Below are 14,416 nucleotides of genomic sequence, written 5' to 3' on the forward strand. Positions count from 1 at the left end.
GGAAGGCAGATTCCTTTTGACAGAATTCTTTTAACAATAAACTACACTTCGTATCGTTACGTGCCTCGACGTTGCCATTTCTCTGGAGATCACAAAGTCCTTTTTGAATACTTGAATTTTTGAATATTTGAATATAAAGCACCTCGTCATGTTGGTGGGAGAACAAAGCCGCCCTTCCATCCCCCTGACAGGGAAGCTGGCAAAGAGCAGTGGCACAGGAATGTGCACTGTGGGGAGAGATCAGACATCTCCTAACCTCGGCTTCAGGTTAGGCTTCTGCTAAGCCATCCCCAGCATTTAGTACAGAAACATGCAGAATTAAGCTGAACAGAGAGCTCATTTTTAAAATCAGAGATACCACATTCTTTTTCAGAGTGAATTTATTAGGCTTCAGCCTTCTACCAGTGAAGTGGCATCAACCACTCGCCCCAAATAGTGCCAGCTGGCCCAATACCTGACCTCAAATGCTCTGACATTCCAGTCACTTGGCACTGCAAAGCCAGTTTTCTTACTGATTTCTTCTCGAACTTAAAAAGAAAACAAAGGAAGAAGAAAAGAAAAATGCCTACTACTGGAATCGTATTTATTAAAGCATCGGTTAGGATTAAAGACCCAAACAAAGAAAAATTCATCCCGCATTTTCAGAACAAAGAAACAAATTTTCGCTCATCTGCCACTCAGTCCAGCTTTGAGATTAGTGGACATACCTGCGAGCCTCCAAGCACAGAGAAAAGAAAGGCGCATTGTGAGACCTCTCACCCGCCAGCACCTGCAGGCTGCAAAGCCAACCATTCCCCACTGCCTGTCAAAAGAAAGGCTTCCAAATCTCTCTTAATCATTTTTAAATAGCTCTTTATTGAAAACTTGCGGTAAAAAAAAAAAATGCTGAAGAGGATCAGTTTTCTAGAGTTTCATGCTTGAGTATCTTGGGTTACCGAGTGTTTTAACTAAGTCGGAAATGGCTGACCAGACTGACATGCCCTGCATAGATAAATATGGATAAAACCAGTGCTCAGCACCCATTTACACCACAGTGCAGCAACCAGACCCAGCGGTCTCCTGACTGTGACACGAAGAGCATCTCTGTGCAGCTCCTGTAGGGCCTGGACAGGCCCAGCAGGATAGCACAGAGCACAAACTGCTGAGGACTGAATTAGAAGAGGCTATCGTTTCTATTCTCGCTTTGAACGTCTGGCTGAGCCCTTTACCAAACGATTTAAAATAGTCTGTATGAAGCTTATCATTTCCTATTCAGCTCCACAGATTTTCCCATTATGGCTATCGAGCTCCTAAGTGGCTTGTTGGCATCTTTAAAAGTTATAGTCCTCTAGATGCAGCATCTAAAAATGGAAAGCAAAGACGATGTGTAATACTGGCTCTAATTATGCAGGATTTCATTTCTATGAATGACTAGATTTATTTCCCGCCCCCCCCCCAAAACAAAAGAGGAACTCTGCACAGGAACTGCTGGCAGAGCCCCACGTTGTCCAGGAACGATGACCCAAAATGTGACCATGCTTGGAGGAAAAATTAGTTCAGCAAATCCACGGAACAGATTTGAATGAAACAGAGAAGTGAGTTATTTTTACTCAGTCAGATGCAGCTTAGTCCCCACGAGTGGTAACACCACAACACGTGCAGATCCTTCAGCATTTAGGTTGTTTATTAGTTCTCATACCTGCCTTTATCTCAGGGTCTCAGAGTATTTTATTTCTCTTTTTGTAAATGAGGCAAAAAGACCTCAGAAATAGGACTAGGCCTTTAACTAGGAACAAAAAGAAAATTCCATGCATTTAAATTTTGCAGCACTGAAATTTAGGGTAAAATCCCAGCACTGCTACAGCCCAGGGGGGTTTCCAGCAGTGGACAGCAGGCCCTGATCTCCTGAACTTAATGAGCAACAACTTCTGCAATAAATCCGTACCGGAGTGCAAACCACAGAAGGGCAGTAAAGTCAGCAAGTTTATTTCTTATTGCAGTCAACAGTGACTACTAAAATAATCTTCATTTTCTAGCAGAGAGAAAGCAGGAAGAGAAATACAAATGCACCGACAGTTGTTTTTCAGTGGTGGCTCCCATTCCTGTCCCGGGCACCATTAACACGGCGCTAAATTGGGCCATGTTAAGAACCAGGGCTGTGCTCCTCAGCGGAGCCACAATATGATACGTCACTCAGCAGAGCCGCTCCTCCTCTGTGCTCTCATTTCTGCTGACTTAGTCAATCAAAAGGTAAGCTTTCTACTATTTGCTCTACTCAGCACAAAAGGCAGCAAGGAGAAGAACACAATCCCTTCACACCTCTGCATCATCAGGTCCCCTTCGGAGCAGGACTCTTCTCTCCCTCCTGAGCCAGAGCAAAGTGCAATCTGCACCCAATTCAGCACACCTGGAGAACTGCAGATGGCCTTTGTTAGGCTGTTTTGACTTCTCATTGGGTTGTTTATGCAACCTCAGTGGTCCTCAATTGACATTACACCAGATCAGAGCAACTTTATTCCAGTTAGCACAGCTGGAGAGGGTCTCAGTCACACTCCCAATGGTGGCACGTGGGACTTCAGGGTCCCCAGCTTGGGCATGCACGACCACTGTCTGAAAATGCCACATGCACATGCAAGCACACTTACACGTATATACTTCTACAGTGGATTTGCATCTGGAAACCAGCAATGTACATGCCTATCCTTCTTCTCTCGCCTGACCCTGACCTGACACAAAAATTTCTTATCACCACCTATTATTTCTCAAAATCTCTTTTTCAAAACAAGGCACCACATGGAGGGTAGAGTCAGAGGAATAGCCAACTAAAAAAAGCTGCAAAACTCACTTTGAAGGAGAGAGAGGGAAGTCTTTTTTAAAAACCAGTCCACAGAATCACGTGCCAAGCACTGTCTAAACTGGATGGTTCCCCAGTTCTGTGTACTGCCTTCCATTTGCCTTGTAGAGTCCCTGGGAGGCCACATACCTGCTCACGGTGAATACCTGGCTGCTGACATCTGCATCCTCAGTGCATCAGTGCGGTGTGAGGCAGCTCAGTCTGCTCAGACCCAGCCCATGTTTCTCACTCCACATCGCTGCCTGTTCCTGTGCTCAGCACCCAGCACTGTGCTGGATCATCTGCTTTAGGCTTTAGCATTCCTGCCCCAGTGGGCAGTGTATGCGTGAACACGCTATGTCTGTTTGCAAGCTAATACATTATTTATACAAACTATTCAGGCATAGCTGCAAAGATATGAAACATTTATCAACAAAGGGACTAGTTTGTCATTTTAAAATAATTATGCTTCTTTAAAGAAAGCAACAAATTCAGTTGCCCCAGAATTATTTATTAGATTGCACAGACATGAAAGGCCTCCCTCTTTCAAAGGGAGGAGCCTCTACCCCAAATAAAGCTTTCATCGAAGCCGGGATACAGCCAGGCACCTACACCAGCCCTGCTGGGATGTATGTGGTGCAGGCCCAGCACCGCCTGCCCAAACTCCTTAGCTCTCTATATGCTCCCTGCACCGCACTGCCTCTTTATTCCTCCTCAAGCACACCAGTCACAAGGACCAATGGAAGCAGAGAGGCATTGGTGTGGAAGTGCACAAGTCGGAGGGTCCTGTGCTCTGGTGCACTTTGTGGCTTGCCAAGGAAAACATGACAGGCCAGACAAAAAGGCTTAGGATGGGATGCCAGCAGTGATCAGATTAGTCCAAGGAATGACATCTCTTCGGCCAAGTGCTAACAGCTAGCAGATGGAAGGAAATACTTGCCCTCACGATGCTGACTATAGCAGAGGCCAAGTGATGACACGCAACTTCTTTTTTATTCAGGTGTGTTAATTCTGATATTAATTTTAAAATCTGGAATATGAGCCTATTTCCTTTTTTTTTTTGAACCTTCTGGAGATAAGCACAGAGTAGGAACAGAGATAGCCACAAAGGAGGCTTTTACACTGGGTAACGCTGGCTTACTACCTCCTGTAAGCAGTACCTGTGGCACCCCGCTCTGGCTGCTGAGCAGGCTGCCAATTCCCTGCTGAGTCTGGGCACTGTGTGCCGTGTCCCCTGGGGGACAGGCGAGCCCACCAGCTCGCTCTGCAAACTTCCCAGCAGCTGCTCTCCCTCAGCTCCCTCTTGCAGACTCCAGATGGTTTTTGATACAGGCGCCTTCCTCTAGCAGTGCTGGGCAAGTCAGGAATTTCCGCCAACATCGGAGGCTAAAAATGTGCCGACCTGGAGCAGGAGTTTTTAGGCATCCTCATGAAGCGCAGACAGACATCTTGCATAGATAGTTTAAGGGACGATAAAATGCAGTAAACCAAAATGCTCTGTAGTGCTTGGCATCTGAAACAAGGCATTCTACTTCAGAAAGTAGCAATTCTGAAAAGGGTTACAGGGTCACCACAGACAAGCTACTCAAGGCGGTTAGACGGGAGCAAACGAAACCTTATACACATCAACCACCAAGTACAGGGAAGACATTCCCTGTGTAACCAGAGCTGGTGAGACAGACACGCCAGACAACATTCAGTGCTAACACCCTGCACCTTAAAGGATGCTGAAAAAATGAAGACAGAGAACAGGTACAGAAAGATTGTTTAAGGGACTGCAGTACATGCCTTGCTCAGAGAGACTTAAAGACCTATGCTTGTTCAGCTTATCAGAGAGAAGAGTAAGAAGCCGCTTGATTTCAGCACTGAGTGTCTCTACAGGGAGAGAGAGGAGATGAGAGTTCTTCAACCTGCCAAGAAAGGGCACAACACCAATCAGGAGGTGGAAGTTAACCGCGAAACAAACATCAATAGAAATCTGTCCCCGCATCCCAGCTCCTGGTGGCTTTTCCACGCACAGAGCTCCTCGGATGGGCAGGGACTGCCTTCCCGGAGGACACGCACAGCTCAACCCCACTCTGCATTCAGTACCGGGGGTAAACCGGGTGACCCAGAATGGCTGTGATGTGCAGGAGATCAGACAAAGTAATCTCGTGGTCCATCTGGCCTTCCGTTTTCTGTAAAAGCTTCTAATATCTTTTGCCTTCTCGCTGTCCAGAGCACCAAACCTCTGCTTCCAATATTTTAGCATGCAAACGTCATCAAATTAGATTACTACTGAAACGTGTGGGGACATAAAAAGGGACAGCAGCTTCTGATAAGCAACCCCTGCATGGCGTTAGCTCACTCTACTAAACATTAGTAGACTGAACTCAATAACAAAAAACCTCCAGAATCTCTGCTCCTTCAGACCAATGCATTCAAGTTACTCAAGAATGGTTTCTCTGATGAAAGGACAGTCCAGATGTACCCATCACTGTTTGGAGAGCAGTGTCTACAGGTCTCAAGTTTGTGCCATTCTGAAAAAGCTCTCCAAAGGACTGCTCCACATGGATGACCATCGGGACCGGAGTACCAAATGAACAGATCCACTCTTCAGTGACCATTTTGGTAAAATTAACTGTGCCGTTCATGCGTTTACAGGGAAGAAGGAAGAAAAAACAAACAAGAAAATCTGACGGCTAGGTGGAAATTTTAAAATGCTCTTTTTAATGGATTACTGAAACCCTCCGGGGCTCATCTGCAGATACTGGAAACAAGAATGGATAAACCTAGAAGCCCAGGGATTAGCAAAGTCATTACGACAATCACATTTTCCTTATGCGGAATATTTTGCTTTCTCCTCCCTGCATCTTTCAAAGGTTTATGATCTCTGTTTGGTAACGCAGCCAGCTTTTCCACTGAAATGCACCAAGTCCTCTATAATTTACTCGGAAATATTGGCATTTATTATCCTTTGCAGCAAGCAGTTCTGTTTAAAAGTATTTTCTCCTCACAGAGGGAGCAAGGCTCCAGCAGAGGAGGACTGTAGGAGAAGAGCAGAAGGGCAGATCCCGGCCTGGCTTCAGCCGCCCCATGCTCAGAGGGGTGGAGGCCTGCAGGCTGCCATCAGGCCTCAGCACCCTTCTCTCTCAAGCTGTGCTCCCCTCTTGCCCTGTCGAGGAGCCCTGTCTCTGGCAGAAAGCTGACCAGGGGAGGAGGCACCATGCCCAAGGCACAGTGTGGAGCTGGATATGGTTTACAGGGCCTCCTTGCCTTGCTCAGCCCAGCGTGCCTTGCAAGCCCAGTGCAGTCCTGCAGTGGCCCAGTGGCCGACACACCGTGCGGGGAAGGAGAGTGCAACTGCTGCCTCAGCAGATTCCCCGAGATAGTCACGGGAGAGCTTGGAAGGAATTTGGAAAAACTGAAGCTTTTGCAGTGACACATGACTTTACTGTCTGTCCCATTGCTGACACAGATGTCAGAGACTCAGCAAACAGGGCCTGAATGAGAGATGTGACAAAAGCTCCACAGAAGAGCTATGGCAGAGTGGTGACGACATTAACCCTTTCTTCTGTGCATTTTATTACAGCCAGTATTTTCTGACCTTATCAATCCCCAGACTCCTGACAAATGTGCAGACTCATCCTGCCCAAGGACACCAGCACATGGTCACCAGACCACTACCCATGCAGATGAGTGCTATGGGGAACCACCCACGAGTCCTTTGCTAGCATTTATCACAGCTGAAGAGGAGCATTCCCCTTGCCTGGGGTCTGCCCAGGGATGGGGAGAGTCACTCCCCGAAGGTTTTCAAGAAATCTGTAGGTTGGACTTTAGTTGGTCTTTTAAGGTTGACCTTAGTGGTCTTTTCCAACTTTAATTATTCTTACTGCACCTCTGCTCCACCCACATTCAGGACAGGCTGCAGGCAGCCCAGGATGGAGGTGGATGTGCTGGCGCACAGAGCCTGGGCATGGCAGTGCCATGCTGCTTCCCTGGCCATACAGCCAGATCCTGCTGCAAGCTGGCACCTGCCTCATCCAATTTAACCTCCAAGCAGCGCAGAGCCCCATAATCCCCAATGTGCAGATAAGGAGATAATGCTGAGGTCAAGACGGAGTGGGCTCAGGGGATGGCCAGACGCTGCGTGGGAGCAGGAGCCTCGAGCTGGAGGCTGCAGCTGCCTGCGAAGGCCAAGCTGGGTGTTCTGGTTGAGTAGGATTGCAAGGCCAAAAACCACGCAGGGATATCCTCTTGGGCTGGCAGGTGTCCAGCAGTGGTCAGGTCCCTTTGGGTCACAAAGGACAGGTCGTCAGCCTACAGCCTGGCTTTCATCTCCACACTGCTGAGCCACACTAGCAGTTACATCAAAGTCAGTTTTTGCACTTTACTGCTCGTTTGTGAGAGCCTAGCTAAAAGCCACCTTCAAACCCTGAAAGCATGCAGCATCTTGCAGCAGCTCTAGGACATGCGATGTTGGTCTTCAAGTGCCCAAAAGAGAGCACGTGAGCCCAGTGGGTTATTGTGATGCTCTCAGCCAGGGGAGACAGCACAGCAGAGAGCATCCCCTGCCACCTCACCCCGCTGGCTGCACAGCTTGAAAGATCTGGCTGCTGTTTTCACACACTGGCAGCAGAGAGGCTGTTACTTTGTTCTGTCTGCTGCTTAGAAAAACACACCAAGGTCAAACAAAGAACATTACTCGGAGGCTCTTCCCAGCAGCATCAGGGTTTGGGTGCCAAACAGAGGTTACACCAGCAGGAAAAACGCTTCTGCCTCTGACGTCTGTATGGTGACCCCGAACAGCCAGCGCAGGGTGAGTTTGTGCTTAGCCTGAGGATTGTTTGCAAAATGATCAATGACGCACACAGATGGGCTCTTGCTTGCCTTGCTGCACACTGCAAATATTGCTTTTAACAATGAGATTTTGCTGAGCAGCTCTGAACGCACCCAAACTGCAATGCCTGAGATAAAAGTGCAGATGGGAAGTGACAAGATCCCCGGCCACCTTCCAAGAGGGACTGAGCGGTCAGCCTGCTGCCTTGGGCTGAGCCTGAGGGGCTACTTCAGCAGGGGTGAAAACAGATGCAAGGAATGTCACCTACCCTCTGCTGCTGCTCTGAAGCTCAGCACCATGTGTAAGCTGAAAATCCTTTTCCACTCAGTCTCCGGAGCAATCCTGGTTCTTACAGTTGGAATTCTCTCAATTTCCAAACAAGATCTAATCAGAGCTTCTGCAGGGGTCAAAGTTAATAACAATACACAAGCGCCAGTTTCGCTTGCAGAATCTCTAATTACTCTTACTAATCGTCAGTTGGCTGTTACAGTCTGATTGCTCCAAGTTTCCAAACCGAGCACAACTGAATTCATGTATCTGGTAATGAGGTGAGGAGGGCTTACGAGAGAATAAAGGCCAGTGGGCTGATTCCCTGCTTCGAGGTCAGGTGGACGATGGTGGCCAGATTCTGATCCCAGTTACTCTGGTGTGAACCTCAGTAGAATTGCCCTTGATTTACACCGATGTAGCTGAGAAAACAACCTGTCCTGTCCCAGCTTTCCTTCTTTAGTGATCACTCTTCTAAATCCTGGGATCGGTCTTAGATCTGCTTCGAGCTCCTGCCTTCCCCGAGCAGCTGGTTTGGCAAGTGCCGGGCTCTGAGGGTTTCCACATGGCTCTGCAGATGCTTTCAGTTGCAAGCAAAGAGAAACTCAAGAGGCACAACGCCTGTTGTGAGCACAGCCACTCAGCTAACAGGTCCTAACGGCCCTGCCGTGGTCCCAGAAGAAAGGTCAGCAGCACCACAGAAATTACAGTGTAAAGTTCTGCATTTAAAGCAGAGGGGTTTTCATCTTTGGCACCAGTGAAAGGCTGTTTTTCACAAAACGGAGTGATAAAACCCTACAAGAAACACTCATCCCCAAACTATCTGTGTGGCTTTTGCACACATCTGTTTCTCTCCTGTCCTCAAGAGATGTCTAAAATCTAATTAACCAATTAATTTGCAAATATATTCTAATTTATTCAAGGCAGATTTTCTTAGTGTTAAATTATCTGACAGTGAACCATACGCTGCACACAGGAACAGGACTTCATTAAAATACCAAAGGTTACACAAATGGAATAAAAATTATATTTGTACTACAGTCAGCACATACTTATATCTTCTAATGAGAAAATGTGTTTGTATTTCCCTATTTCTAATTTGTTTTTGCATGTTTGGTGTAAAGCTGCGGTTAATACATTAGCGACACCAAGCTACCACACCTTGTGCTGAAACGTGAATATTGCAGGAGGCCCCCATGTCCGCTGAGCTTGTGAGAGACATTCGGTACAGAAATAAACCACAGGCAGGGCTGGCACAACTCATCTCAGCCCTAAGGATGCCCCTACAGAGAGGGCAGAGCCACCACGTGGATCCGCCTCCCGCAGCAGGAAGCTCTTTGCTGGGAAATCTCGAGTCACCATTGACAGCACTTGTGCAGAATGTGTCTGAAGGGAAGAAAAGCTAATACGTTGTTCTGGATTGCTGCACTGAAACGCCTTTTTTTTCCCCCCCGGTTCCAGTCGTGTGAGTACAAATACAACAGCTGGATCCAATTCTGCCAGCTACTGGAGCGACTGGATCGTTCACCGTGGCATGGCATCAGTCACAGCCGTGCTCGGCCTTCTTGCAAGTGCAGGGGATGTGCTGTCGTGCTTGGCAAAAAGAGCCAGCAACAACAAAAACACCAAAACCCCTCCCGAGTTACTGTATGAGTGTACAGCACAAACAAAAACACTCTGTCTGAAAACACTGGGCCCAGAATTACCTCTGGAAGACATTAATACCTAACAGCTGTTTTCTTTGCTTGACGAGCAACTTAGTATTTTATTACAGTTTATTACTCTACAGTTCCACCACAGTCAATTAAGACCAAGTTACTGTTGTTCCAGGCTTACATATACACAAGTAGGGCCGGTCCAATACTGGGAGATGAGTTAAGCCTGTCACATGTTAAAAAATGAGGGACTTCTCTCACGTCACAGAACAGGTCAGTGGCTGAGCTATGAGCCGTTTGGGCTCTCAACACTGCCAAGATGCACCCAATGGGATATGCTCAACACGATGCAGCCAAGGAGCCCATACAAACCCAGCATGATGTTTGTAATTGGCCACGACCAGTCGTTAATGGGGCACCAGACTGTGCTTCAGCAGAAGCTTCTCTAGCAGCATGAAGAAGGCAAGAAAAACATGAAAGGAGTGAGATAAATGAGTAGGGAAGGACCCCAAGAGCTTAACAGTGCAACAAGTGACAGTGCTAATGCAGCCTCAAATGCACCCAACCAGAATGTGATCTGGGTCCAAAGGCAGCTAAGGAGAGTGATTCAGACAGTGTCACAGTAAGTGCTGAAGCTCGGCAAGGACACCAGAGCCAGGCCGATGGGGAGTACACAGTAACCAGCCATGCAAAAAAGGCAAAAAATGCAACAATAAGATCAGCCAATAAAAAGAAGACGGATTTAAAGTCCTAAAACTTTTTTATTTTTTTCTTAAGCTGCAGCTTATAATTAAGCTGTGGAACTAATTGTCTCTAAATATAATTGAGGCCAGGAACTTCTGTGAGATCAGAGAAAGAATGAGCAGTAGATAATGAGAGTATCACAGCTCTGTTATACTCAACACACAGAGAGCCAGGGATGCACAAACTCCACGTTTCCAGGGTGCACCTCAGCCCAGAGGAAAGGAAGAAGGTGGCCCTGGGGAAAGCAATCATGGAGTCACCCCTTGTGGATATTAACATCAAAATACAAGTCAGTGGGTAAGGGAACACCCTCCAGCTGTCCACACTGGATGCTGCCGCCTCCTATTTCCCCGGGTCTTCCCTCGGAGATAAACCCCAGGAGAAGAGCAGCTCCCAAGGGAAGGAAAAAAGTTGTCAGAGGACTGCAGAGCAGACAAAGGACCTGAAACCAGATTTAATACTTTACCAGCTGTTTGGGCTTTTTTCCTGTACAGCTGTATGTGGAACACACAAGCACACGCTCAGCCCTGAGGTCAGCAGCACACGGGCTGGCTTTGGCAGCGGGTTGAACTGTTTGAGTTTCCGATCATGGCTCGTTACGTCAGCAGAACCTGTCCACGCAGTCCCACACGACCAATTATTCCCCCCAAAAGCTTTTAAATGTATTTATCTTCGCTCATATCCAAACCAAAGAATTAAGCTGTGCAGCTGGTTATTTGCTCGCTGCGATGGTGACGGGCAGAGCTGCCTCAAACCGCTCAGGACTGAAAACGAAACTCTCGTGACTTCACAAACCAACCACCGAAATGTCCTCATAAAGGATCGCAGTTATTTCTAGCCTCTGCCTTGAACCTCTGCGGTTGAAGACCTTCGAACCCTCAAACAACAAGAGACTGTTGGGTTTTTCCCCACCTAGAGGTTTTCTTGTCCTGTAAGTTGCACATATTCACGCATGTGCATATAATGCACCACTTTAAAACTGAGCAATCAGACAACTCTTCTCTGGTTTACTCATTAGCGCCCTGCTGAAGCGTCCACCGATGGCTGAAGGAGCAAAAACTGCAGACCTTACAAAAGGTTGATCAAAACCAGCTTCTCTTTTAGCGACAGCTTAAGCTATTATAATATATTCAGCATCATCTGCCTTAACGTCAGCCACAGTAAATTACTGTCCTGATACAGACGATCCCAGAAGGAGAGCACAATTTCTTCTACATTTTTCATACAAAGCAGATGACACTTGGTACCTTGCTCGAGCAGGGTCTATCACTGACGCTACATTTCATATGCGTACTGTTTTCAGCTCGCCTCTCAAATGGCAGCATGCGCTCTCAGATCTCCCTGACAAGCTTTAGCTTATTTGATACTCGCTCAATATTTTCATTTTAGCTGCTGGGAGAGGAAAATAAGGTGGGGAAAAGTCTGAAATTGTCACAACACCAAAGGGCATTGCCTATAATCATGCAGCCGTGATTTAAAGCTAAGTGACAGTCTATAATTGAATTGTCTGGGACTGCCTATGGTTTATTTACTGAATTCAAACATACTGCGGGGGGGTGTCAAAAGAGTGCAGGTCTTTATTTATTCAAGCAGAGAGGGGGGCACTAATGCTCTGTGTACCTCTGGTATTGAGGAACCTTCTACATGTGTCCTGCCTCCTACACCAGCTTCAGCAGAGTGGAAGCAAGGCATCGCCCAGGCAAGATGGGGGAAAGACAGACCCAGCTGCATGAGACTCCTGAGCTGGAGGCAAACCAATGAAGAGGAGATTCAGGTTAGCTGTTAGTGGAAAATTCTTTACTCAGAGGGTTGTGAGGCAGTGGCACAGTTGCCCTCAGAAGCTGGGGGTGCCCCATCCCTGGAAGTGTTCAAGGCCAGGCTGGATGGGGCCCTGGGCAGCCTGAGCTGGTGGGTGGCAGCCCAGCTCAAGGGAGAGGGGTTGAAACTGTGCTGTCTTTTAAGTCCCTTCCAACGCAAGCCATTCTATGATTCTATGAAATCTCCCTAGATCAGTGCTTTGGCAGAGCCATTTCCCAAGCCTTCACTGCCATGCCCACCTTCTCCTCGGGCTGCAGGTAGAGTTAGACATCCTCCTGTAAGCCAACACAGCTTCTACTTGAACCTGCACAAAGCTTTTCATGCTTACAAGGATTGCTGGGCTGCAAACAGCAGTGACAAAGCATCACTGAGGGTGGATCCAGGCTCTAAGCTGACAGGACAAAACCCATCTCCACTCTTGGGACAGAGGGTGTAAGAGGCTGCACGGCAGCTTAGGCTCACAGGACACCACTGTGTCTGCTGCAGCCCCCAAGCCCGGACAGATGAATGAACACACATGGAATGACGGGGACATCTGTCTATACAGAAGTATGAAGGGAAGCTGAGGCCACCAACGCATTTATCACAGAGGAGCTAACACAGTCTGTTCATCTGAACCACCGCAATATGTTAGTAACCATGCAGGCCAGCAAAGGGCTCTGCTTTTCAGACGTTGCAGAATAAAAGAAACGTTCTGTTTACAACACTCTTTTCCCAGCAAGCACACAGCCTAATGCTTTGGGTATTTCCATGATACTCGTATATAAAACTGCCCTTGTAAGTCCTTGCCCAGCCAGGTGAAGGCTGGGACATGAACGAGGGGCTTGGCTTGGGGGCCCTGGGCCTCACCCAGCCCCACAGCTGGCTCTCCTGGGAAACCCCAAGGAAGGAGAAAATACCAAGTGGGTGAAGCCGGAGTTTTGGGGACTTGTCATTCACACTGTGGCAAAACTACGAGTGAGAAAAAATAATTAGGTCCCAAATCTGCATGAGAAGATTTTTGCAGGATTTTGTTCTTGAAGTGGAAAACTGTTCCTACAAGGTCTATTTCTGGAGATTTTCCTTCAAAGAGATCAGAAGTCTTCATGTTGAAATATCTCAGTGGGAAGTTTTTACAGGAACCACACTTGAAAGGAGTGGTGACAGAGCAGAAGAAACTCAGGAACACCATCGGGGCTGGAAATCCCATGGTGTGGCTGAAACTACGCATGGCTCCTCCATCCTCACAGCACAGTGACTCCGTATTTGGGGATAACAAACTACCTACAGGACTGCTGGCTGTTTTAATTCACACAGACTCACAGCTTTTGGGACTCTGGAAGAGAAAGAGATAAGGAGCATTTTTTGTTTTTTCTTTGCCCTTGGGATTACGATCAGGGTAGGAATCACTCCATCACTTTGTGAAGCCAGGAATGTCTACATCAGCCCCTTGGTAGCAGATGCTTTGTTCTGGGTGTGTTTTTCTTTCTCTATTGTTGGTTTTATTTTGTTGTTTTGCTTTTGTTTTTTAACAGACTGCAGGGTCATCTTCCAGTGGAGTCTCAGTGTGCACTGGGTTCGGTTCTCAGGCCAAAGCCCACAACTCAGAGCTTATGGTTTTCACTGGAATGTTTTGAGAATCCCCAGAGAATCTGCCCTTACGCTCCCATCGCACGATTTCTCGAAGGAAATGATCTGTCTGTACCAGAAACAGCTTCTGAATCATCTGCCACATGCTTCCTCTTTCACGCAGGGAAGATCTTGTCCTAATTCCTTCCACCCCCTTCAGAAAAATGTACAGAATGTTTCAGTACTCCCCACGGACAGGAATTTTAGGAGCCTTACGCTCCCAACTCTGCCATCAGCATTCACCTGGTCAACTGGCTGGAAAATGCCAAGTGACAAATGACAATGATGCAAGAAGGCCTCAAGAAAAATCATAGAATCATAAAGGCTGGAAAAGGCCTCTAAGGTCATCCTACTTCACCTACCAACCCATTGCCACCATGCCCACTAAAACATGTCACTCAGTGCCACATCTACACGGTTCTTAACATATCCAGCGATGGTGACTCCACCACCTCCCTTGGCAGCCTGTGCCACAGCCCTACTACTCTTTTGGAGAAGTTTTTCCTAATATTCAACCCGAAAATGTAGGAGCATGGCTCAAAAGACACATTTCTGCATGGCTGCAGTTCAGCTCCTTTTACGCTTGCCCAAAGCAGCTGAGGCAGGGTGTTGCCCAGCAGCATCCCTCGTGCTGGGGACTGGAGCACCTCATAAAGATCTGCTTGCTGGTGTCTAGACGATGGCACCTCACGT

General features: G+C 47.5%; 1 protein-coding gene and 2 non-coding genes across 3 annotated transcripts in view; all 3 read right to left on the reverse strand.

The window, feature by feature from the left end:
* Positions 1-14,416, reverse strand: part of EXT1 (exostosin glycosyltransferase 1) — a 168,118-nt gene that overhangs the window by 38,141 nt on the left and 115,561 nt on the right. The window lies entirely within an intron of this gene.
* MIR1467-2 (microRNA mir-1467-2) lies at positions 8,236-8,345 on the reverse strand. Its single transcript, NR_105594.1, is given in 1 exon segment — positions 8,236-8,345. It is a non-coding gene; the product is annotated as a microRNA mir-1467-2 (primary transcript).
* MIR1467 (microRNA 1467) lies at positions 8,236-8,345 on the reverse strand. The gene has a single exon (NR_035033.2). It is a non-coding gene; the product is annotated as a microRNA 1467 (primary transcript).

Source organism: Gallus gallus, chromosome 2, assembly GCF_016699485.2.
Source record: "Gallus gallus isolate bGalGal1 chromosome 2, bGalGal1.mat.broiler.GRCg7b, whole genome shotgun sequence".
Classification (NCBI taxonomy): Eukaryota; Metazoa; Chordata; class Aves; order Galliformes; family Phasianidae; genus Gallus; species Gallus gallus.